The sequence below is a fragment of the Carassius carassius genome, chromosome 9 (assembly GCF_963082965.1).
Source record: "Carassius carassius chromosome 9, fCarCar2.1, whole genome shotgun sequence".
In the NCBI taxonomy this organism is placed as follows: domain Eukaryota; kingdom Metazoa; phylum Chordata; class Actinopteri; order Cypriniformes; family Cyprinidae; genus Carassius; species Carassius carassius.
This window is the reverse complement of record NC_081763.1, coordinates 710001-734000: the sequence shown is the minus strand read 5'-3', so window position 1 is coordinate 734000 and position 24000 is coordinate 710001. Positions and strand designations below refer to the sequence as shown.

At 38.1% G+C, this 24000-nt stretch overlaps 17 non-coding genes and 1 pseudogene across 17 annotated transcripts; all 18 read left to right on the top strand.

Moving 5' to 3' along the window:
- Positions 1–455: 455 nt before the first annotated feature.
- LOC132150443 (5S ribosomal RNA) lies at positions 456–574 on the top strand. The gene has a single exon (XR_009435675.1). It is a non-coding gene; the product is annotated as a 5S ribosomal RNA (ribosomal RNA).
- A 601-nt stretch (positions 575–1175) lies between these two features.
- On the top strand, positions 1176–1293 carry LOC132150567 (5S ribosomal RNA). Its single transcript, XR_009435796.1, has one exon. It is a non-coding gene; the product is annotated as a 5S ribosomal RNA (ribosomal RNA).
- A 616-nt stretch (positions 1294–1909) lies between these two features.
- Positions 1910–2028, top strand: LOC132150412 (5S ribosomal RNA). The gene has a single exon (XR_009435646.1). It is a non-coding gene; the product is annotated as a 5S ribosomal RNA (ribosomal RNA).
- A 1657-nt stretch (positions 2029–3685) lies between these two features.
- Positions 3686–3804, top strand: LOC132150411 (5S ribosomal RNA). Its single transcript, XR_009435645.1, has one exon. It is a non-coding gene; the product is annotated as a 5S ribosomal RNA (ribosomal RNA).
- An 888-nt stretch (positions 3805–4692) lies between these two features.
- LOC132150442 (5S ribosomal RNA) lies at positions 4693–4811 on the top strand. The gene has a single exon (XR_009435674.1). It is a non-coding gene; the product is annotated as a 5S ribosomal RNA (ribosomal RNA).
- A 601-nt stretch (positions 4812–5412) lies between these two features.
- Positions 5413–5530, top strand: LOC132150566 (5S ribosomal RNA). Its single transcript, XR_009435795.1, has one exon. It is a non-coding gene; the product is annotated as a 5S ribosomal RNA (ribosomal RNA).
- Positions 5531–6938: 1408 nt separating this feature from the next.
- Positions 6939–7057, top strand: LOC132150691 (5S ribosomal RNA; annotated as a pseudogene).
- Positions 7058–9130: 2073 nt separating this feature from the next.
- On the top strand, positions 9131–9249 carry LOC132150611 (5S ribosomal RNA). Its single transcript, XR_009435839.1, has one exon. It is a non-coding gene; the product is annotated as a 5S ribosomal RNA (ribosomal RNA).
- A 1276-nt stretch (positions 9250–10525) lies between these two features.
- On the top strand, positions 10526–10644 carry LOC132149824 (5S ribosomal RNA). Its single transcript, XR_009435086.1, has one exon. It is a non-coding gene; the product is annotated as a 5S ribosomal RNA (ribosomal RNA).
- Positions 10645–11534: 890 nt separating this feature from the next.
- LOC132150441 (5S ribosomal RNA) lies at positions 11535–11653 on the top strand. Its single transcript, XR_009435673.1, has one exon. It is a non-coding gene; the product is annotated as a 5S ribosomal RNA (ribosomal RNA).
- A 601-nt stretch (positions 11654–12254) lies between these two features.
- LOC132150565 (5S ribosomal RNA) lies at positions 12255–12372 on the top strand. Its single transcript, XR_009435794.1, has one exon. It is a non-coding gene; the product is annotated as a 5S ribosomal RNA (ribosomal RNA).
- A 1414-nt stretch (positions 12373–13786) lies between these two features.
- On the top strand, positions 13787–13905 carry LOC132150610 (5S ribosomal RNA). The gene has a single exon (XR_009435838.1). It is a non-coding gene; the product is annotated as a 5S ribosomal RNA (ribosomal RNA).
- A 461-nt stretch (positions 13906–14366) lies between these two features.
- LOC132150162 (5S ribosomal RNA) lies at positions 14367–14485 on the top strand. Its single transcript, XR_009435405.1, has one exon. It is a non-coding gene; the product is annotated as a 5S ribosomal RNA (ribosomal RNA).
- Positions 14486–15764: 1279 nt separating this feature from the next.
- On the top strand, positions 15765–15883 carry LOC132151046 (5S ribosomal RNA). Its single transcript, XR_009436211.1, has one exon. It is a non-coding gene; the product is annotated as a 5S ribosomal RNA (ribosomal RNA).
- Positions 15884–15967: 84 nt separating this feature from the next.
- Positions 15968–16087, top strand: LOC132150060 (5S ribosomal RNA). The gene has a single exon (XR_009435308.1). It is a non-coding gene; the product is annotated as a 5S ribosomal RNA (ribosomal RNA).
- Positions 16088–17503: 1416 nt separating this feature from the next.
- Positions 17504–17622, top strand: LOC132149823 (5S ribosomal RNA). Its single transcript, XR_009435085.1, has one exon. It is a non-coding gene; the product is annotated as a 5S ribosomal RNA (ribosomal RNA).
- A 1078-nt stretch (positions 17623–18700) lies between these two features.
- Positions 18701–18819, top strand: LOC132150677 (5S ribosomal RNA). The gene has a single exon (XR_009435902.1). It is a non-coding gene; the product is annotated as a 5S ribosomal RNA (ribosomal RNA).
- A 4760-nt stretch (positions 18820–23579) lies between these two features.
- On the top strand, positions 23580–23698 carry LOC132150287 (5S ribosomal RNA). The gene has a single exon (XR_009435524.1). It is a non-coding gene; the product is annotated as a 5S ribosomal RNA (ribosomal RNA).
- The last annotated feature ends 302 nt before the right edge of the window (positions 23699–24000 follow it).

Here is a 24000-nt window from a genome sequence, read left to right as displayed (position 1 = left end):
TTGGGCCAGGTTAGTACTTTTGGATTTTTTCAGTAATTATCTAATAGGCCTGGTTAGTACTTTTGGAAATTTTCACTAATTGTCCAATAATCTTGCAAAAAAAAAAAAGAGTCAATGCCCGACCTCAGAATGTTAGCAGGTTTGGGCCAGGTTAGTTCTTTTGGATTTTTTCAGTAAATATCTAATAGGCCTGGTTAGTTCTTTTGGAAAAATTCACTAATTGTCTAATAATCTTGTAAAAAAACAAAAAAGAGTCAATGCCTGATCTCAGAATGTAAGCAGGTTTGGGCCAGGTTAGTACTTTTGGATTTTTTCAGTAATTATCTAATAGGCCTGGTTAGTACTTTTGGGAATACCAGGTGCTGTAAGCTTTTGGGTTTCCTTCCCTACTTATATAATGCACTGGCGATTATAGTGGCTGATCTTTAAATAGCCCTCTCTTTGCAGCCTCCTTCGCTTACGGCCATACCAACCTGGCTATGCCTTATCTCGTCTGATCTCGGAAGCTAAGCAGGTTTGGGCCTGGTTAGTACTTGGATGGGAGACCCCCTGGGAATACCAGGTGCTGTAAGCTTTTGGGTTTCCTTCCCTACTTATATAAAGCACTGGCGATTATAGTGGCTGATCTTTAAATAGCCCTCTCTTTGCAGCCTCCTTCGCTTATGGCCATACCATCCTGGCTATTCCCGATCTCAACTAATCTCCAAATGTAAGCAGGTTTGGGCCAGGTTAGTACTTTTGGATTTTTTCAGTAATTATATAATAGGTCTGGTTAGTACTTTTGGAAATTTTCACTAATTGTCCAATAATCTTGCAAAAAAAAAAAAAGAGTCAATGCCCGACCTCAGAATGTTAGCAGGTTTGGGCCAGGTTAGTACTTTTGGAATTTTTCAGTAAATATCTAATAGGCCTGGTTAGTACTTTTGGAAAAATTCACTAATTGTCTAATAATCTTGTAAAAAAACAAAAAAGAGTCAATGCCCGATGTCAGAATGTAAGCAGGTTTGGGCCAGGTTAGTACTTTTGGATTTTTTCAGTAATTATGTAATAGGCCTGGTTAGTACTTTTGGGAATACCAGGTGCTGTAAGCTTTTGGGTTTCCTTCCCTGCTTATATAATGCATTGGCGATTATAGAGGCTGATCTTTAAATAGCCCTCTCTTTGCAGCCTCGTTCGCTTATGGCCATACCAACCTGGCTATGCCGATCTCGTCTGATCTCCGAAGCTAAGCAGGTTTGGGCCTGGTTAGTACTTGGATGGGAGACCGCCTGGGAATACCAGGTGCTGTAAGCTTTTGGGTTTCCTTCCCTACTTATATAAAGCACTGGCGATTATAGTGGCTGATCTTTAAATAGCCCTCTCTTTGCAGCCTCCTTCGCTTATGGCCATACCATCCTGGCTATGCCCGATCTCAACTGATCTCCAAATCTAAGTAGGTTTGGGCCAGGTTAGTACTTTTGGTTTTTTCAGTAATTATCTATTAGGCCTTGTTAGTACTTTAGGAAATGTTCACTAATTGTCCAATAATCTTGCAAAAAAAAAAAAAAAAAAAAAGAGTCAATGCCCGATCTCGGAATGTAAGCAGGTTTGGGCCAGGTTAGTACTTTTGGATTTTTTCAATAATTATCTAATAGGCCTGGTTAGTACTTTAGGAAATTTTCACTAATTGTCCAATAATCTTGCAAAAAAAAAAAAAAAAAAAAAAGAGTCAATGCCCGATCTCAGAATGTAAGCAGGTTTGGGCCAACTTAGTACTTTTGGATTATTTCAGTAATTATCTAATAGGCCTGGTTAGTACTTTTGGGAATACCAGGTGCTGTAAGCTTTTGGGTTTCCTTCCCTACTTATATAATGCACTGGCGATTATAGTGGCTGATCTTTAAATAGCCCTCTCTTTGCAGCCTCCTTCGCTTACGGCCATACCAACCTGGCTATGCCCGATCTCGTCTGATCTCGGAAGCTAAGCAGGTTTGGGCCTGGTTAGTACTTGGATGGGAGAGCGCCTGGGAATACTAGGTGCTGTAAGCTTTTGGGTTTCCTTCCCTACTTATATAAAGCACTGGCGATTATAGTGGCTGATCTTTAAATAGCCCTCTCTTTGCAGCCTCCTTCGCTTATGGCCATACCATCCTGGCTATGCCCGATCTCAACTGATCTCCAAATCTAAGCAGGTTTGGGCCAGGTTAGTACTTTTGGAAATTTTCACTAATTGTCCAATAATCTTGCAAAAAAAAAAAAAGAGTCAATGCCCGATCTCAGAATGTAAGCAGGTTTGGGCCAGGTTAGTACTTTTGGATTTTTTCAGTAATTATCTAATAGGCCTGGTTAGTACTTTTGGGAATACCAGGTGCTGTAAGCTTTTGGGTTTCCTTCCCTACTTATATAATGCACTGGCGATTATAGTGGCTGATCTTTAAATAGGCCTCTCTTTGCAGCCTCCTTCGCTTACGGCCATACCAACCTGGCTATGCCCGATCTCGTCTGATCTCGGAAGCTAAGCAGGTTTGGGCCTGGTTAGTACTTTTGGATTTTTTCAGTAATTATCTAATAGGCCTGGTTAGTACTATTGGAAATGTTCACTAATTGTCCAATAATCTTGCAAAAAAAAAAGAGTCAATGCCCGATCTCGGAATGTAAGCAGGTTTGGGCCAGGTTAGTACTTTTGGATTTTTTCAATAATTATCTAATAGGCCTGGTTAGTACTTTTAGAAATTTTCACTTATTGTCTAATAATCTTGCAAAAAAAAAAAAAGGGGTCAATGCCCGATCTCAGAATGTAAGCAGGTTTGGGTCGGGTTAGTACTTTGGATTTTTTCAGTAATTATCTAATAGGCCTGGTTAGTACTTTTGGAAATTTTCACTAATTGTCCAATAATCTTGCAAAAAAATAAAAGAGTCAATGCCCGATCTCAGAATGTAAGCAGGTTTGGGCCAGGTTAGTATTTTTGAATTTTTTCAGTAATTATATAATAGGCCTGGTTAGTACTTTTTTAAATGTTCACTAATTGTCCAATAATCTTGCAAAAAAAAAAAAAAAAGAGTCAATGCCCGATCTAAGAATGTAAGCAGGTTTGGGCCAGGTTAGTACTTTTTGATTTTTTCAGTAATTATCTAATAGGCCTGGTTAGTACTTTTGGAAATGTTCACTAATTGTCCAATAATCTTGCAAAAAAAAAAAAAAAAAAGAGTCAATGCCCGATCTCAGAATGTAAGCAGGTTTGGGCCAGGTTAGTACTTTTGGATTTTTCAGTAATTATCTAATAGGCCTGGTTAGTACTTTAGGAAATGTTCACTAATTGTCCAATAATCTTGCAAAAAAAAAAAAAAAAGAGTCAATGCCCGATCTCGGAATGTAAGCAGGTTTGGGCCAGGTTAGTACTTTTGGATTTTTTCAATAATTATCTAATAGGCCTGGTTAGTACTTTAGGAAATTTTCACTAATTGTCCAATAATCTTGCAAAAAAAAAGAAAAAAAAAAAAAGAGTCAATGCCCGATCTCAGAATGTAAGCAGGTTTGGGCCAAGTTAGTACTTTTGGATTATTTCAGTAATTATCTAATAGGCCTGGTTAGTACTTTTGGGAATACCAGGTGCTGTAAGCTTTTGGGTTTCCTTCCCTACTTATATAATGCACTGGCGATTATAGTGGCTGATCTTTAAATAGCCCTCTCTTTGCAGCCTCCTTCGCTTACGGCCATACCAACCTGGCTATGCCCGATCTCGTCTGATCTCGGAAGCTAAGCAGGTTTGGGCCTGGTTAGTACTTGGATGGGAGAGCGCCTGGGAATACTAGGTGCTGTAAGCTTTTGGGTTTCCTTCCCTACTTATATAAAGCACTGGCGATTATAGTGGCTGATCTTTAAATAGCCCTCTCTTTGCAGCCTCCTTCGCTTATGGCCATACCATCCTGGCTATGCACGATCTCAACTGATCTCCAAATCTAAGCAGGTTTGGGCCAGGTTAGTACTTCTGGATTTTTTCAGTAATTATCTAATAGGCCTGGTTAGTACTTTTGGAAATGTTCACTAATTGTCCAATAATCTTGCAAAAAAAAAAAAAAAAGAGTCAATTCCCGATCTCAGAATGTAAGCAGGTTTGGGCCAGGTTAGTAATTTTGGAATTTTTCAATAATTATCTAATAGGCCTGGTTAGTACTTTAGGAAATTTTCACGAATTGTCCAATAATCTTGCAAAAAAAAAAAAAAAAGAGTCAATGCCCGATCTCAGAATGTAAGCAGGTTTGGGCCAGGTTAGTACTTTTGGATTTTTTCAGTAATTATCTAATAGGCCTGGTTAGTACTTTTGGAAATTTTCACTAATTGTCCAATAATCTTGCAAAAAAAAAAAAGTCAATGCCCGACCTCAGAATGTTAGCAGGTTTGGGCCAGGTTAGTTCTTTTGGATTTTTTCAGTAAATATCTAATAGGCCTGGTTAGTTCTTTTGGAAAAATTCACTAATTGTCTAATAATCTTGTAAAAAAACAAAAAAGAGTCAATGCCCGATCTCAGAATGTAAGCAGGTTTGGGCCAGGTTAGTACTTTTGGATTTTTTCAGTAATTATCTAATAGGCCTGGTTAGTACTTTTGGGAATACCAGGTGCTGTAAGCTTTTGGGTTTCCTTCCCTACTTATATAATGCACTGGCGATTATAGTGGCTGATCTTTAAATAGCCCTCTCTTTGCAGCCTCCTTCGCTTACGGCCATACCAACCTGGCTATGCCTTATCTCGTCTGATCTCGGAAGCTAAGCAGGTTTGGGCCTGGTTAGTACTTGGATGGGAGACCCCCTGGGAATACCAGGTGCTGTAAGCTTTTGGGTTTCCTTCCCTACTTATATAAAGCACTGGCGATTATAGTGGCTGATCTTTAAATAGCCCTCTCTTTGCAGCCTCCTTCGCTTATGGCCATACCATCCTGGCTATGCCCGATCTCAACTAATCTCCAAATGTAAGCAGGTTTGGGCCAGGTTAGTACTTTTGGATTTTTTCAGTAATTATATAATAGGTCTGGTTAGTACTTTTGGAAATTTTCACTAATTGTCCAATAATCTTGCAAAAAAAAAAAAAGAGTCAATGCCCGACCTCAGAATGTTAGCAGGTTTGGGCCAGGTTAGTACTTTTGGAATTTTTCAGTAAATATCTAATAGGCCTGGTTAGTACTTTTGGAAAAATTCACTAATTGTCTAATAATCTTGTAAAAAAACAAAAAAGAGTCAATGCCCGATGTCAGAATGTAAGCAGGTTTGGGCCAGGTTAGTACTTTTGGATTTTTTCAGTAATTATGTAATAGGCCTGGTTAGTACTTTTGGGAATACCAGGTGCTGTAAGCTTTTGGGTTTCCTTCCCTGCTTATATAATGCATTGGCGATTATAGAGGCTGATCTTTAAATAGCCCTCTCTTTGCAGCCTCGTTCGCTTATGGCCATACCAACCTGGCTATGCCGATCTCGTCTGATCTCCGAAGCTAAGCAGGTTTGGGCCTGGTTAGTACTTGGATGGGAGACCGCCTGGGAATACCAGGTGCTGTAAGCTTTTGGGTTTCCTTCCCTACTTATATAAAGCACTGGCGATTATAGTGGCTGATCTTTAAATAGCCCTCTCTTTGCAGCCTCCTTCGCTTATGGCCATACCATCCTGGCTATGCCCGATCTCAACTGATCTCCAAATCTAAGCAGGTTTGGGCAAGGTTAGTACTTTTGGTTTTTTCAGTAATTATCTAATAGGCCTGGTTAGTACTTTATGAAATTTTCACTAATTGTCCAATAATCTTGCAAAAAAAAAAAAAAAAGAGTCAATGCCCGATCTCAGAATGTAAGCAGGTTTGGGCCAGGTTAGTACTTTTAGATTTTTTCAGTAATTATCTAATAGGCCTGGTTAGTACTTTTGGAAATGTTCACTAATTGTCCAATAATCTTGCAAAAAAAAAAAAAAAAAGAGTCAATGCCCGATCTCGGAATGTAAGCAGGTTTGGGCCAGGTTAGTACTTTTGGATTTTTTCAATAATTATCTAATAGGCCTGGTTAGTACTTTTGGGAATACCAGGTGCTGTAAGATTTTGGGTTTCCTTCCCTACTTATATAAAGCACTGGCGATTATAGAGGCTGATCTTTAAATAGCCCTCTCTTTGCAGCCTCCTTCGCTTACGGCCATACCAACCTTGCTATGCCCGATCTCGTCTGATCTCGGAAGCTAAGCAGGTTTGGGCCAGGTTAGTACTTTTGGATTTTTCAGTAATTATCTAATAGGCCTGGTTAGTACTTTTGGAAATTTTCACTAATTGTCCAATAATCTTGCAAAAAAAAAAAAAAGAGTCAATGCCCGATCTTAGAATGTAAGCAGGTTTGGGCCAGGTAAGTACTTTTGGATTTTTTCAGTAATTATCTAATAGACCTGATTGATACTTTTGGAAAAATTCACTAATTGTCTAATAATCTTGTAAAAAAAAAAAAAAAAGAGTCAATACCCGATCTCAGAATGTTAGCAGGTTTGGGCCAGGTTAGTACTTTTGGATTTTTTTCAGTAATTATCTAATAGGCCTGGTTAGTACTTTTGGAAAAATTCACTAATTGTCTAATAATCTTGTAAAAAAAAAAAAAAAGAGTCAATGCCCGATCTCAGAATGTAAGCAGTTTTGGGCCAGGTTAGTACTATTGGATTTTTTCAGTAATTATCTAATAGGCCTGGTTAGTACTTTAGGAAATTTTCACTAATTGTCCAATAATCTTGCAAAAAAAAAGAGTCAATGCCCGATCTCAGAATGTAAGCAGGTTTGGGCCAGGTTAGTACTTTTGGATTTTTTCAGTAATTATCTAATAGGCCTGGTTAGTACTTTTGGGAATACCAGGTGCTGTAAGCTTTTGGGTTTCCTTCCCTACTTATATAATGCACTGGCGATTATAGTGGCTGATCTTTAAATAGCCCTCTCTTTGCAGCCTCCTTCGCTTACGGCCATAGCAACCTGGCTATGCCCGATCTCGTCTGATTTCGGAAGCTAAGCAGGTTTGGGCCTGGTTAGTGCTTGGATGGGAGACCGCCTGGGAATACCAGGTGCTGTAAGATTTTGGGTTTCCTTCCCTACCTATATAAAGCACTGGCGATTATAGTGGCTGATCTTTAAATAGCCCTCTCATTGCAGCCTTCTTCGCTTATGGCCATACCATCCTGGCTATGCCCGATCTCAACTGATCTCCAAATCTAAGCAGGTTTGGGCCAGGTTAGTACTTTTGGATATTTTCAGTAATTATCTAATAGGCCTGGTTAGTACTTTTGGGAATACCAGGTGCTGTAAGCTTTTGGGTTTCCTTCCCTACTTATATAAAGCACTGGCGATTATAGTGGCTGAACTTTAAATAGCCCTCTCTTTGCAGCCTTCTTCGCTTATGGCCATACCATCCTGGCTATGCCCGATCTCAACTGATCTCCAAATCTAAGCAGGTTTGGGCCAGGTTAGTACTTTTGGATTTATCAGTAATTATCTAATAGGCCTGGTTAGTACTTCTGGAAATTTTCACTAATTGTCCAATAATCTTGCAAAAAAAAAAAGAGTCAATGCCCGATCTTAGAATGTAAGCAGGTTTGGGCCAGGTAAGTACTTTTGGATTTTTTTTTCAGTAATTATCTAATAGGCCTGGTTAATACTTTTGGAAAAATTCACTAATTGTCTACTAATCTTGTAAAAAAAAAAAAAAAAAAAGAGTCAATGCCCGATCTCAGAATGTTAGCAGGTTTGGGCCAGGTTAGTACTTTTGGATTTTTTTCAGTAATTATCTAATAGGCCTGGTTAGTACTTTTGGAAAAATTCACTAATTGTCTAATAATCTTGTAAAAAAAAAAAAGAATCAATGCCCGATCTCAGAATGTAAGCAGTTTTTGGCCAGGTTAGTACTTTTGGATTTTTTCAGTAATTATCTAATAGGCCTGGTTAGTACTTTAGGAAATTTTCACTAATTGTCCAATAATCTTGCAAAAAAAAAAAAAAAAAGTCAATGCCCGATCTCAGAATGTAAGCAGGTTTGGGCCAGGTTAGTACTTTTGGATTTTTTCAGTAATTATCTAATAGGCCTTGTTAGTACTTTAGGAAATTTTCACTAATTGTCCAATAATCTTGCAAAAAAAAAAAAAAAAAAGAGTCAATGCCCGATCTCGGAATGTAAGCAGGTTTGGGCCAGGTTAGTACTTTTGGATTTTTTCAATAATTATCTAATAGGCCTGGTTAGTACTTTTGGGAATACCAGGTGCTGTAAGATTTTGGGTTTCCTTCCCTACTTATATAAAGCACTGGCGATTATAGAGGCTGATCTTTAAATAGCCCTCTCTTTGCAGCCTCCTTCGCTTACGGCCATACCAACCTTGCTATGCCCGATCTCGTCTGATCTCGGAAGCTAAGCAGGTTTGGGCCAGGTTAGTACTTTTGGATTTTTCAGTAATTATCTAATAGGCCTGGTTAGTACTTTTGGAAATTTTCACTAATTGTCCAATAATCTTGCAAAAAAAAAAAAAAGAGTCAATGCCCGATCTTAGAATGTAAGCAGGTTTGGGCCAGGTAAGTACTTTTGGATTTTTTCAGTAATTATCTAATAGACCTGATTGATACTTTTGGAAAAATTCACTAATTGTCTAATAATCTTGTAAAAAAAAAAAAAAAAGAGTCAATGCCCGATCTCAGAATGTTAGCAGGTTTGGGCCAGGTTAGTACTTTTGGATTTTTTTCAGTAATTATCTAATAGGCCTGGTTAGTACTTTTGGAAAAATTCACTAATTGTCTAATAATCTTGTAAAAAAAAAAAAAAAGAGTCAATGCCCGATCTCAGAATGTAAGCAGTTTTGGGCCAGGTTAGTACTATTGGATTTTTTCAGTAATTATCTAATAGGCCTGGTTAGTACTTTAGGAAATTTTCACTAATTGTCCAATAATCTTGCAAAAAAAAAGAGTCAATGCCCGATCTCAGAATGTAAGCAGGTTTGGGCCAGGTTAGTACTTTTGGATTTTTTCAGTAATTATCTAATAGGCCTGGTTAGTACTTTTGGGAATACCAGGTGCTGTAAGCTTTTGGGTTTCCTTCCCTACTTATATAATGCACTGGCGATTATTCTGGCTGATCTTTAAATAGCCCTCTCTTTGCAGCCTCCTTCGCTTACGGCCATAGCAACCTGGCTATGCCCGATCTCGTCTGATTTCGGAAGCTAAGCAGGTTTGGGCCTGGTTAGTACTTGGATGGGAGACCGCCTGGGAATACCAGGTGCTGTAAGATTTTGGGTTTCCTTCCCTACCTATATAAAGCACTGGCGATTATAGTGGCTGATCTTTAAATAGCCCTCTCATTGCAGCCTTCTTCGCTTATGGCCATACCATCCTGGCTATGCCCGATCTCAACTGATCTCCAAATCTAAGCAGGTTTGGGCCAGGTTAGTACTTTTGGATATTTTCAGTAATTATCTAATAGGCCTGGTTAGTACTTTTGGGAATACCAGGTGCTGTAAGCTTTTGGGTTTCCTTCCCTACTTATATAAAGCACTGGCGATTATAGTGGCTGAACTTTAAATAGCCCTCTCTTTGCAGCCTTCTTCGCTTATGGCCATACCATCCTGGCTATGCCCGATCTCAACTGATCTCCAAATCTAAGCAGGTTTGGGCCAGGTTAGTACTTTTGGATTTATCAGTAATTATCTAATAGGCCTGGTTAGTACTTCTGGAAATTTTCACTAATTGTCCAATAATCTTGCAAAAAAAAAAAAGAGTCAATGCCCGATCTTAGAATGTAAGCAGGTTTGGGCCAGGTAAGTACTTTTGGATTTTTTTTTCAGTAATTATCTAATAGGCCTGGTTAATACTTTTGGAAAAATTCACTAATTGTCTACTAATCTTGTAAAAAAAAAAAAAAAAAAAGAGTCAATGCCCGATCTCAGAATGTTAGCAGGTTTGGGCCAGGTTAGTACTTTTGGATTTTTTTCAGTAATTATCTAATAGGCCTGGTTAGTACTTTTGGAAAAATTCACTAATTGTCTAATAATCTTGTAAAAAAAAAAAAGAATCAATGCCCGATCTCAGAATGTAAGCAGTTTTTGGCCAGGTTAGTACTTTTGGATTTTTTCAGTAATTATCTAATAGGCCTGGTTAGTACTTTAGGAAATTTTCACTAATTGTCCAATAATCTTGCAAAAAAAAAAAAAAAAAGTCAATGCCCGATCTCAGAATGTAAGCAGGTTTGGGCCAGGTTAGTACTTTTGGATTTTTTCAGTAATTATCTAATAGGCCTTGTTAGTACTTTAGGAAATTTTCACTAATTGTCCAATAATCTTGCAAAAAAAAAAAAAAAAAAAAAAAATTCAATGCCCGATCTCAGAATGTAAGCAGGTTTCGGCCAGGTTAGTACTTTTGGATTTTTTCAGTAATTATCTGATAGGCCTGGTTAGTACTTTTGGGAATACCAGGTGCTGTAAGCTTTTGGGTTTCCTTCTCTACTTATATAATGCACTGGCGATTATAGTGGCCGATCTTTAAATAGCCCTCTCTTTGCAGCCTCCTTTGCTTACGGCCATACCAACCTGGCTATGCCCGATCTCGTCTGATCTCGGAAGCTAAGCAGGTTTGGGCCTGGTTAGTACTTGGATGGGAGACCGCCTGGGAATACCAGGTGCTGTAAGATTTTGGGTTTCCTTCCCTACCTATATAAAGCACTGGCAATTATAGTGGCTGATTTTTAAATAGCCCTCTCTTTGCAGCCTTCTTCGCTTATGGCCATACCATCCTGGCTATGCCCGATCTCAACTGATCTCCAAATCTAAGCAGGTTTGGGCCAGGTTAGTACTTCTGGATTTTTTCAGTAATTATCTAATAGGCCTGGTTAGTACTTTTGGAAATGTTCACTAATTGTCCAATAATCTTGCAAAAAAAAAAAAAAAAGAGTCAATTCCCGATCTCAGAATGTAAGCAGGTTTGGGCCAGGTTAGTAATTTTGGAATTTTTCAATAATTATCTAATAGGCCTGGTTAGTACTTTAGGAAATTTTCACGAATTGTCCAATAATCTTGCAAAAAAAAAAAAAAAAGAATCAATGCCCGATCTCAGAATGTAAGCAGGTTTGGGCCAGTTTAGTACTTTTGGATTTTTTCAGTAATTATCTAATAGGCCTGGTTAGTACTTTTGGAAATTTTCACTAATTGTCCAATAATCTTGCAAAAAAAAAAAAGAGTCAATGCCCGACCTCAGAATGTTAGCAGGTTTGGGCCAGGTTAGTTCTTTTGGATTTTTTCAGTAAATATCTAATAGGCCTGGTTAGTTCTTTTGGAAAAATTCACTAATTGTCTAATAATCTTGTAAAAAAACAAAAAAGAGTCAATGCCCGATCTCAGAATGTAAGCAGGTTTGGGCCAGGTTAGTACTTTTGGATTTTTTCAGTAATTATCTAATAGGCCTGGTTAGTACTTTTGGGAATACCAGGTGCTGTAAGCTTTTGGGTTTCCTTCCCTACTTATATAATGCACTGGCGATTATAGTGGCTGATCTTTAAATAGCCCTCTCTTTGCAGCCTCCTTCGCTTACGGCCATACCAACCTGGCTATGCCTTATCTCGTCTGATCTCGGAAGCTAAGCAGGTTTGGGCCTGGTTAGTACTTGGATGGGAGACCCCCTGGGAATACCAGGTGCTGTAAGCTTTTGGGTTTCCTTCCCTACTTATATAAAGCACTGGCGATTATAGTGGCTGATCTTTAAATAGCCCTCTCTTTGCAGCCTCCTTCGCTTATGGCCATACCATCCTGGCTATGCCCGATCTCAACTAATCTCCAAATGTAAGCAGGTTTGGGCCAGGTTAGTACTTTTGGATTTTTTCAGTAATTATATAATAGGTCTGGTTAGTACTTTTGGAAATTTTCACTAATTGTCCAATAATCTTGCAAAAAAAAAAAAAGAGTCAATGCCCGACCTCAGAATGTTAGCAGGTTTGGGCCAGGTTAGTACTTTTGGAATTTTTCAGTAAATATCTAATAGGCCTGGTTAGTACTTTTGGAAAAATTCACTAATTGTTTAATAATCTTGTAAAAAAACAAAAAAGAGTCAATGCCCGATGTCAGAATGTAAGCAGGTTTGGGCCAGGTTAGTACTTTTGGATTTTTTCAGTAATTATGTAATAGGCCTGGTTAGTACTTTTGGGAATACCAGGTGCTGTAAGCTTTTGGGTTTCCTTCCCTGCTTATATAATGCATTGGCGATTATAGAGGCTGATCTTTAAATAGCCCTCTCTTTGCAGCCTCGTTCGCTTATGGCCATACCAACCTGGCTATGCCGATCTCGTCTGATCTCCGAAGCTAAGCAGGTTTGGGCCTGGTTAGTACTTGGATGGGAGACCGCCTGGGAATACCAGGTGCTGTAAGCTTTTGGGTTTCCTTCCCTACTTATATAAAGCACTGGCGATTATAGTGGCTGATCTTTAAATAGCCCTCTCTTTGCAGCCTCCTTCGCTTATGGCCATACCATCCTGGCTATGCCCGATCTCAACTGATCTCCAAATCTAAGCAGGTTTGGGCAAGGTTAGTACTTTTGGTTTTTTCAGTAATTATCTAATAGGCCTGGTTAGTACTTTATGAAATTTTCACTAATTGTCCAATAATCTTGCAAAAAAAAAAAAAAAGAGTCAATGCCCGATCTCAGAATGTAAGCAGGTTTGGGCCAGGTTAGTACTTTTAGATTTTTTCAGTAATTATCTAATAGGCCTGGTTAGTACTTTTGGAAATGTTCACTAATTGTCCAATAATCTTGCAAAAAAAAAAAAAAAAAGAGTCAATGCCCGATCTCGGAATGTAAGCAGGTTTGGGCCAGGTTAGTACTTTTGGATTTTTTCAATAATTATCTAATAGGCCTGGTTAGTACTTTTGGGAATACCAGGTGCTGTAAGATTTTGGGTTTCCTTCCTTACTTATATAAAGCACTGGCGATTATAGAGGCTGATCTTTAAATAGCCCTCTCTTTGCAGCCTCCTTCGCTTACGGCCATACCAACCTTGCTATGCCCGATCTCGTCTGATCTCGGAAGCTAAGCAGGTTTGGGCCAGGTTAGTACTTTTGGATTTTTCAGTAATTATCTAATAGGCCTGGTTAGTACTTTTGGAAATTTTCACTAATTGTCCAATAATCTTGCAAAAAAAAAAAAAAGAGTCAATGCCCGATCTTAGAATGTAAGCAGGTTTGGGCCAGGTAAGTACTTTTGGATTTTTTCAGTAATTATCTAATAGACCTGATTGATACTTTTGGAAAAATTCACTAATTGTCTAATAATCTTGTAAAAAAAAAAAAAAAAGAGTCAATGCCCGATCTCAGAATGTTAGCAGGTTTGGGCCAGGTTAGTACTTTTGGATTTTTTTCAGTAATTATCTAATAGGCCTGGTTAGTACTTTTGGAAAAATTCACTAATTGTCTAATAATCTTGTAAAAAAAAAAAAAAAGAGTCAATGCCCGATCTCAGAATGTAAGCAGTTTTGGGCCAGGTTAGTACTTTTGGATTTTTTCAGTAATTATCTAATAGGCCTGGTTAGTACTTTAGGAAATTTTCACTAATTGTCCAATAATCTTGCAAAAAAAAAAAAAAAAGAGTCAATGCCCGATCTCAGAATGTAAGCAGGTTTGGGCCAGGTTAGTACTTTTGGATTTTTTCAGTAATTATCTAATAGGCCTGGTTAGTACTTTTGGGAATACCAGGTGCTGTAAGCTTTTGGGTTTCCTTCCCTACTTATATAATGCACTGGCGATTATAGTGGCTGATCTTTAAATAGCCCTCTCTTTGCAGCCTCCTTCGCTTACGGCCATAGCAACCTGGCTATGCCCGATCTCGTCTGATTTCGGAAGCTAAGCAGGTTTGGGCCTGGTTAGTACTTGGATGGGAGACCGCCTGGGAATACCAGGTGCTGTAAGATTTTGGGTTTCCTTCCCTACCTATATAAAGCACTGGCGATTATAGTGGCTGATCTTTAAATAGCCCTCTCTTTGCAGCCTTCTTCGCTTATGGCCATACCATCCTGGCTATGCCCGATCTCAACTGATCTCCAAATCTAAGCAGGTTTGGGCCAGGTTAGTACTTTTGGATTTTTTTCAGTAATTATCTAATAGGCCTGGTTAGTACTTTTGGAAAAATTCACTAATTGTCTAATAATCTTGTAAAAAAAAAAAAAAAGAGTCAATGCCCGATCTCAGAATGTAAGCAGGTTTGGGCCAGGTTAGTACTTTTGGATTTTTTCAGTAATTATCTAATAGGCCTGGTTAGTACTTTTGGGAATACCAGGTGCTATAAGCTTTTGGGTTTCCTTCCCTACTTATATAATGCACTGGCGATTATAGTGGCTGATCTTTAAATAGCCCTCTCTTTTCAGCCTCCTTCGCTTACGGCCAAACCAACCTGGCTATGCCCGATTTCGTCTGATCTCGGAAGCTAAGCAGGTTTGGGCCTGGTTAGTACTTGGATGGGAGACCGCCTGGGAATACCAGGTGCTGTAAGCTTTTGGGTTTCCTTCCCTACTTATATAAAGCACTGGCGATTATAGTGGCTGATCTTTAAATGGCCCTCTCTTTGCAGCCTCCTTCGCTTATGGCCATACCATCCTGGCTATGCCCGATCTCAACTGATCTCCAAATCTAAGCAGGTTTGGGCCTGGTTAGTACTTTTGGATTTTTTCACTAATTGTCCAATAATCTTGCAAAAAAAAAAAAAAAAAACTCAATGCCCGATCTCAGAATGTAACCAGGTTTGGGCCAGGTAAGTACTTTTTGATTTTTTCAGTAATTATTTAATAGGCCTGGTTAGTACTTTTGGAAATGTTCACTAATTGTCCAATAATCTTGCAAAAAAAAAAAAAAAAAGAGTCAATGCCCGATCTCAGAATGTAAGCAGGTTTGGGCCAGGTTAGTACTTTTGGATTTTTTCAGTAATTATCTAATAGGCCTGGTTAGTACTTTTGGAAATTTTCACTAATTGTCCAATAATCTTGCAAAAAAAAAAAAAGAGTCAATGCCCGACCTCAGAATGTTAGCAGGTTTGGGCCAGGTTAGTACTTTTGGATTTTTTCAGTAAATATCTAATAGGCCTGGTTAGTACTTTTGGAAAAATTCACTAATTGTCTAATAATCTTGTAAAAAAACAAAAAAGAGTCAATGCCCGATCTCAGAATGTAAGCAGGTTTGGGCCAGGTTAGTACTTTTGGATTTTTTCAGTAATTATCTAATAGGCCTGGTTAGTACTTTAGGAAATTTTCACTAATTGTCCAATAATCTTGCAAAAAAAAAAAAAAGAGTCAATGCCCGATCTCAGAATGTAAGCAGGTTTGGGCCAGGTTAGTACTTTTGGATTTTTTCAGTAATTATCTAATAGGCCTGGTTAGTACTTTTGGAAATTTTCACTAATTGTCCAATAATCTTGCAAAAAAAAAAAAAAAGAGTCAATGCCCGACCTCAGAATGTTAGCAGGTTTCGGCCAGGTTAGTACTTTTGGATTTTTTCAGTAAATATCTAATAGGCCTGGTTAGTACTTTTGGAAAAATTCACTAATTGTCTAATAATCTTGTAAAAAAACAAAAAAGAGTCAATGCCCGATCTCAGAATGTAAGCAGGTTTGGGCCAGGTTAGTACTTTTGGATTTTTTCAGTAATTATCTAATAGGCCTGGTTAGTACTTTTGGGAATACCAGGTGCTGTAAGCTTTTGGGTTTCCTTCCCTACTTATATAGTGCACTGGCGATTATAGTGGCTGATCTTTAAATAGCCCTCTCTTTGCAGCCTCCTTCGCTTACGGCCATACCAACCTGGCTATGCCCGATCTCGTCTGATCTCGGAATCTAAGCAGGTTTGGGCCTGGTTAGTACTTGGATGGGAGACCGCCTGGGAATACCAGGTGCTGTAAGCTTTTGGGTTTCCTTCCCTACTTATATAAAGCACTGGCGATTATAGTGGCTGATCTTTAAATAGCCCTCTCTTTGCAGCCTCCTTCACTTACGGCCATACCAACCTGGCTATGCCCGATCTCGTTTCGATCTCGGAAGCTAAGCAGGTTTGGGCCTGGTTAGTACTTGGATGGGAGACCGCCTGGGAATACCAGGTGCTGTAAGCTTTTGGGTTTCCTTCCCTACTTATATAAAGCACTGGCGATTATAGTGGCTGATCTTTAAATGGCCCTCTCTTTGCAGCCTCCTTCGCTTATGGCCATACCATCCTGGCTATGCCCGATCTCAACTGATCTCCAAATCTAAGCAGGTTTGGGCCTGGTTAGTACTTTTGGATTTTTTCACTAATTGTCCAATAATCTTGCAAAAAAAAAAAAAAAAAACTCAATGCCCGATCTCAGAATGTAACCAGGTTTGGGCCAGGTAAGTACTTTTGGATTTTTTCAGTAATTATTTAATAGGCCTGGTTAGTACTTTTGGAAATGTTCACTAATTGTCCAATAATCTTGCAAAAAAAAAGAGTCAATGCCCGATCTCAGAATGTAAGCAGGTTTGGGCCAGGTTAGTACTTTTGGATTTTTTCAGTAATTATCTAATAGGCCTGGTTAGTACTTTTGGAAATTTTCACTAATTGTCCAATAATCTTGCAAAAAAAAAAAAAGAGTCAATGCCCGACCTCAGAATGTTAGCAGGTTTGGGCCAGGTTAGTACTTTTGGATTTTTTCAGTAAATATCTAATAGGCCTGGTTAGTACTTTTGGAAAAATTCACTAATTGTCTAATAATCTTGTAAAAAAACAAAAAAGAGTCAATGCCCGATCTCAGAATGTAAGCAGGTTTGGGCCAGGTTAGTACTTTTGGATTTTTTCAGTAATTATCTAATAGGCCTGGTTAGTACTTTAGGAAATTTTCACTAATTGTCCAATAATCTTGCAAAAAAAAAAAAAAAGAGTCAATGCCCGATCTCAGAATGTAAGCAGGTTTGGGCCAGGTAAGTACTTTTGGATTTTTTCAGTAATTATCTAATAGGCCTGGTTAGAACTTTTGGAAATGTTCACTAATTGTCCAATAATCTTGAAAAAAAAAAAAAAAAGAGTCAATGCCCGATCTCAGAATGTAAGCAGGTTTGGGCCAGGTTAGTACTTTTGGATTTTTTTCAGTAATTATCTAATAGGCCTGGTTAGAACTTTTGGAAAAATTCACTAATTGTCTAATAATCTTGTAAAAAAAAAAAAAAGAGTCAATGCTCGATCTCAGAATGTAAGCAGTTTTTGGCCAGGTTAGTACTTTTTGATTTTTTCAGTAATTATCTAATAGGCCTGGTTAGTACTTTAGGAAATTTTCACTAATTGTCCAATAATCTTGCAAAAAAAAAAAAAAAAGTCAATGCCCGATCTCAGAATGTAAGCAGGTTTGGGCCAGGTTAGTACTTTTGGATTTTTTCAGTAATTATCTGATAGGCCTGGTTAGTACTTTTGGGAATACCAGGTGCTGTAAGCTTTTGGGTTTCCTTCCCTACTTATATAATGCACTGGCGATTATAGTGGCCGATCTTTAAATAGCCCTCTCTTTGCAGCCTCCTTCGCTTACGGCCATACCAACCTGGCTATGCCCGATCTCGTCTGATCTCGGAAGCTAAGCAGGTTTGGGCCTGGTTAGTACTTGGATGGGAGACCGCCTGGGAATACCAGGTGCTGTAAGATTTTGGGTTTCCTTCCCTACCTATATAAAGCACTGGCGATTATAGTGGCTGATTTTTAAATAGCCCTCTCTTTGCAGCCTTCTTCGCTTATGGCCATACCATCCTGGCTATGCTGATCTCAACTGATCTCCAAATCTAAGCAGGTTTGGGCCAGGTTAGTACTTTTGGATTTTTTCAGTAATTATCTAATAGGCCTGGTTAGTACTTTTGGGAATACCAGGTGCTGTAAGCTTTTGGGTTTCCTTCCCTACTTATATAAAGCACTGGCGATTATAGAGGCTGATCTTTAAATAGCCCTCTCTTTGCAGCCTCCTTCGCTTACGGCCATACCAACCTGGCTATGCCCGATCTCGTCTGATCTCGGAAGCTAAGCAGGTTTGGGCCAGGTTAGTACTTTTGGAAATTTTCACTAATTGTCCAATAATCTTGCAAAAAAAAAAAAGAGTCAGTGCCCGATCTTAGAATGTAAGCAGGTTTGGGCCAGGTAAGTACTTTTGGATTTTTTCAGTAATTATCTAATAGACCTGATTAGTACTTTTGGAAAAATTCACTAATTGTCTAATAATCTTGTAAAAAAAAAAAAAGAGTCAATGCCCGATCTCAGAATGTTAGCAGGTTTGGGCCAGGTTAGTACTTTTGGATTTTTTTCAGTAATTATCTAATAGGCCTGGTTAGTACTTTTGGAAAAATTCACTAATTGTCTAATAATCTTGTAAAAAAAAAAAAAAAGAGTCAATGCCCGATCTCAGAATGTAAGCAGTTTTGGGCCAGGTTAGTTCTTTTGGATTTTTTCAGTAATTATCTAATAGGCCTGGTTAGTACTTTAGGAAATTTTCACTAATTGTCCAATAATCTTGAAAAAAAAAAAAAAAAAAGAGTCAATGCCCGATCTCAGAATGTAAGCAGGTTTGGGCCAGGTTAGTACTTTTGGATTTTTTCAGTAATTATCTAATAGGCCTGGTTAGTACTTTTGGGAATACCAGGTGCTGTAAGCTTTTGGGTTTCCTTCCCTACTTATATAATGCACTGGCGATTATAGTGGCTGATCTTTAAATAGCCCTCTCTTTGCAGCCTCCTTGGCTTACGGCCATAGCAACCTGGCTATGCCCGATCTCGTCTGATTTCGGAAGCTAAGCCGGTTTGGGCCTGGTTAGTACTTGGATGGGAGACCGCCTGGGAATACCAGGTGCTGTAAGATTTTGGGTTTCCTTCCCTACCTATATAAAGCACTGGCGATTATAGTGGCTGATCTTTAAATAGCCCTCTCTTTGCAGCCTTCTTCGCTTATGGCCATACCATCCTGGCTATGCCCGATCTCAACTGATCTCCAAATCTAAGCAGGTTTGGGCCAGGTTAGTACTTTTGGATATTTTCAGTAATTATCTAATAGGCCTGGTTAGTACTTTTGGGAATACCAGGTGCTGTAAGCTTTTGGGTTTCCTTCCCTACTTATGTAAAGCACTGGCGATTATAGTGGCTGATCTTTAAATGGCCCTCTCTTTGCAGCCTCCTTATGGCCATACCATCCTGGCTATGCCCGATCTCAACTGATCTCCAAATCTAAGCAGGTTTGGGCCTGGTTAGTACTTTTGGATTTTTTCACTAATTATCTAATAGGCCTGGTTAGTACTTTTGGAAATGTTCACTAATTGTCCAATAATCTTGAAAAAAAAAAAAAAGAGTCAATGCCCGATCTCAGAATGTAAGCAGGTTTGGGCCAGGTTAGTACTTTTGGATTTTTTCAGTAATTATCTAATAGACCTGGTTAGTATTTTTGGGAATACCAGGTGCTGTAAGCTTTTGGGTTTCCTTCCCTACTTATATAAAGCACTGGCGATTATAGTGGCTGATCTTTAAATAGCCCTCTCTTTGCAGCCTCCTTCGCTTATGGCCATACCATCCTGGCTATGCCCGATCTCAACTGGTCTCCAAATCTAAGCAGGTTTGGGCCAGGTTAGTACTTTTGGATTTTTCAGTAATTATCTAATAGGCCTGGTTAGTACTTTTGGAAATTTTCACTAATTGTCCAATAATCTTGCAAAAAAAAAAAAATGAGTCAATGCCCGATCTTAGAATGTAAGCAGGTTTGGGCCAGGTAAATACTTTTGGATTTTTTCAGTAATTATCTAATAGACCTGATTAGTACTTTTGGAAAAATTCACTAATTGTCTAATAATCTTGTAAAAAAAAAAAAAAAGAGTCAATGCCCGATCTCAGAATGTTAGCAGGCTTGGGCCAGGTTAGTACTTTTGGATTTTTTTCAGTAATTATCTAATAGGCCTGGTTAGAACTTTTGGAAAAATTCACTAATTGTCTAATAATCTTGTAAAAAAAAAAAAAAAAGAGTCAATGCCCGATCTCAGAATGTAAGCAGTTTTTGGCCAGGTTAGTACTTTTGGATTTTTTCAGTAATTATCTAATAGGCCTGGTTAGTACTTTAGGAAATTTTCACTAATTGTCCAATAATCTTGCAAAAAAAATAAAATAAAAGTCAATGCCCGATCTCAGAATGTAAGCGGGTTTGGGCTAGGTTAGTACTTTTGGATTTTTTCAGTAATTATCTAATAGGCCTGGTTAGTACTTTTGGAAATTTTCACTAATTGTCCAATAATCTTGCAAAAAAAAAAAAGAGTCAATGCCCGATCTCAGAATGTAAGCAGGTTTGGGCCAGGTAAGTACTTTTGGATTTTTTCAGTAATTATCTAATAGGCCTGGTTAGTACTTTTGGAAATGTTCACTAATGTTCCAATAATCGTGCAAAAAAAAAAAAAAAAAAGTCAATGCCCGATCTCAGAATGTAAGCAGGTTTGGGCCAGGTTAGTACTTTTGGATTTTTTCAGTAATTATCTAATAGGCCTGGTTAGTACTTTTGGAAATTTTCAATAATTGTCCAATAATCTTGCAAAAAAAAAAAAAAAAAAGAGTCAATGCCCGATCTCAGAATGTAAGCAGGTTTGGGCCAGGTTAGTACTTTTGGATTTTTTCAGTAATTATCTAATATGCCTGGTTAGTACTTTAGGAAATTTTCACTAATTGTCCAATAATCTTGCAAAAAAAAAAAAAAAAAAGTCAATGCCCGATCTCAGAATGTAAGCAGGTTTGGGCCAGGTTAGTACTTTTGGATTTTTTCAGTAATTATCTAATAGGCGTGGTTAGTACTTTTGGGAATACCAGGTGCTGTAAGCTTTTGGGTTTCCTTCCCTACTTATATAAAGCACTGGCGAATATAGTGGCTGATCTTTAAATAGCCCTCTCTTTGCAGCCTCCTTAGCTTATGGCCATACCATCCTGGCTATGCCCGATCTCAAGTGATCTCCAAATCTAAGCAGGTTTGGGCCAGGTTAGTACTTTTGGATTTTTCAGTAATTATCTAATAGGCCTGGTTAGTAATTTTGGAAACATTCACTAATTGTCTAATAATCTTGTAAAAAAAAAAAAAAGAGTCAATGCCCGATCTCAGAATGTAAGCAGGTTTGGGCCAGGTAAGTACTTTTGGATTTTTTCAGTAATGATCTAATAGGCCTGGTTAGTACTTTTGGAAATGTTCACTAATTGTCCAATAATCTTGCAAAAAAAAAAAAAAAAAAAGAGTCAATGCCCGATCTCAGAATGTAAGCAGGTTTGGGCCAGGTTAGTACTTTTGGATTTTTTCAGTAATTATCTAATAGGCCTGGTTAGTACTTTTGGAAATTTTCACTAATTGTCCAATAATCTTGCAAAAAAAAAAAAAGAGTCAATGCCCGATCTCAGAATGTAAGCAGGTTTGGGCCAGGTTAGTACTTTTGGATTTTTTCAGTAATTATCTAATAGGCCTGGTTAGTACTTTAGGAAATTTTCACTAATTGTCCAATAATCTTGCAAAAAAAAAAAAAAAAAGAGTCAATGCCCGATCTCAGAATGTAAGCAGGTTTGGGCCAGGTTAGTACTTTTGGATTTTTTCAGTAATTATCTAATAGGCCTGGTTAGTACTTTTGGAAATGTTCACTAATTGTCCAATAATCTTGCAAAAAAAAAAAAAAAAAGACTCAATGCCCGATCTCAGAATGTAAGCAGGTTTGGGCCAGGTTAGTACTTTTGGAAATGTTCACTAATTGTCCAATAATCTTGCAAAAAAAAAAAAAAAAAAAGAGTCAATGCCCGATCTCAGAATGTAAGCAGGTTTGGGCCAGGTTAGTACTTTTGGATTTTTTCAGTAATTATCTAATAGGCCTGGTTAGTACTTTTGGAAATTTTCACTAATTGTCCAATAATCTTGCAAAAAAAAAAAAAGAGTCAATGCCCGATCTCAGAATGTAAGCAGGTTTGGGCCAGGTTAGTACTTTTGGATTTTTTCAGTAATTATCTAATAGGCCTGGTTAGTACTTTAGGAAATGTTCACTAATTGTCCAATAATCTTGCAAAAAAAAAAAAAAAAAGAGTCAATGCCCGATCTCAGAATGTAAGCAGGTTTGGGCCAGGTTAGTACTTTTGGAAATGTTCACTAATTGTCCAATAATCTTGCAAAAAAAAAAAAAAAAAGAGTCAATGCCCGATCTCAGAATGTAAGCAGTTTTGGGCCAGGTTAGTACTTTTGGATTTTTCAGTAATTATCTAATAGGCCTGGTTAGTACTTTTGGAAAAATTCACTAATTGTCTAATTATCTTGTAAAAAAAAAAAAAAAAGAGTCAATGCCCGATCTCAGAATGTAAGCAGGTTTGGGCCAGGTTAGTACTTTTGGATTTTTTCAGTAATTATCTAATAGGCCTGGTTAGTACTTTAGGAAATTTTCACTAATTGTCCAATAATCTTGCAAAAAAAAAAAAAAAAAAAGTCAACGCCCGATCTCAGAATGTAAGCAGGTTTGGGCCAGGTTAGTACTTTTGGATTTTTTCAGTAATTATCTAATAGGCCTGGTTAGTACTTTTGGGAATACCAGGTGCTGTAAGCTTTTGGGTTTCCTTCCCTACTTATATAAAGCACTGGCGAATATAGTGGCTGATCTTTAAATAGCCCTCTCTTTGCAGCCTCCTTAGCTTATGGCCATACCATCCTGGCTATTCCCGATCTCAAGTGATCTCCAAATCTAAGCAGGTTTGGGCCAGGTTAGTACTTTTAGATTTTTCAGTAATTATCTAATAGGCCTGGTTAGTAATTTTGGAAACATTCACTAATTGTCTAATAATCTTGTAAAAAAAAAAAAAAAAAGAGTCAATGCCCGATCTCAGAATGTAAGCAGTTTTGGGCCAGGTTAGTACTTTTGGATTTTTCAGTAATTATCTAATAGGCCTGGTTAGTACTTTTGGAAAAATTCACTAATTGTCTAATTATCTTGTAAAAAAAAAAAAAAAAAGAGTCAATGCCCGATCTCAGAATGTAAGCAGGTTCTGGCCAGGTAAGTACTTTTGGATTTTTTCAGTAATTATCTAATAGGCCTGGTTAGTACTTTAGGAAATTTTCACTAATTGTCCAATAATCTTGCAAAAAAAAAAGTCAATGCCCGATCTCAGAATGTAAGCGGGTTTGGGCCAGGTTAGTACTTTTGGATTTTTTCAGTAATTATCTAATAGGCCTGGTTAGCACTTTTGGAAATGTTCACTAATTGTCCAATAATCTTGCAAAAAAAAAAAAAAAGAGTCAATGCCCGATCTCAGAATGTAAGCAGGTTTGGGCCAGGTTAGTACTTTTGGATTTTTTCAGTAATTATCTAATAGGCCTGGTTAGTACTTTAGGAAATTTTCACTAATTGTCCAATAATCTTGCAAAAAAAAAAAAAAAAGTCAATGCCCGATCTCAGAATGTAAGCAGGTTTGGGCCAGGTTAGTACTTTTGGATTTTTTCAGTAATTATCTAATAGGCCTGGTTAGTACTTTTGGGAATACCAGGTGCTGTAAGCTTTTGGGTTTCCTTCCCTACTTATATAATGCACTGGCGATTATAGTGGCCGATCTTTAAATAGCCCTCTCTTTGCAGCCTCCTTCGCTTACAGCCATACCAACCTGGCTATGCCCGATCTCGTCTGATCTCGGAAGCTAAGCAGGTTTGGGCCTGGTTAGTACTTGGATGGGAGACCGCCTGGGAATACCAGGTGCTGTCAGATTTTGGGTTTCCTTCCCTACCTATATAAAGCACTGGCGATTATAGTGGCTGATCTTTAAATAGCCCTCTTTTTGCAGCCTTCTTCGCTTATGGCCATAACATCCTGGCTATGCCCGATCTCAACTGATCTCCAAATCTAAGCAGGTTTGGGCCAGGTTAGTACTTTTGGATTTTTTCAGTAATTATCTAATAGGCCTGGTTAGTACTTTTGGGAATACCAGGTGCTGTAAGCTTTTGGGTTTCCTTCCCTACTTATATAAAGCACTGGCGATTATAGTGGCTGATCTTTAAATAGCCCTCTCT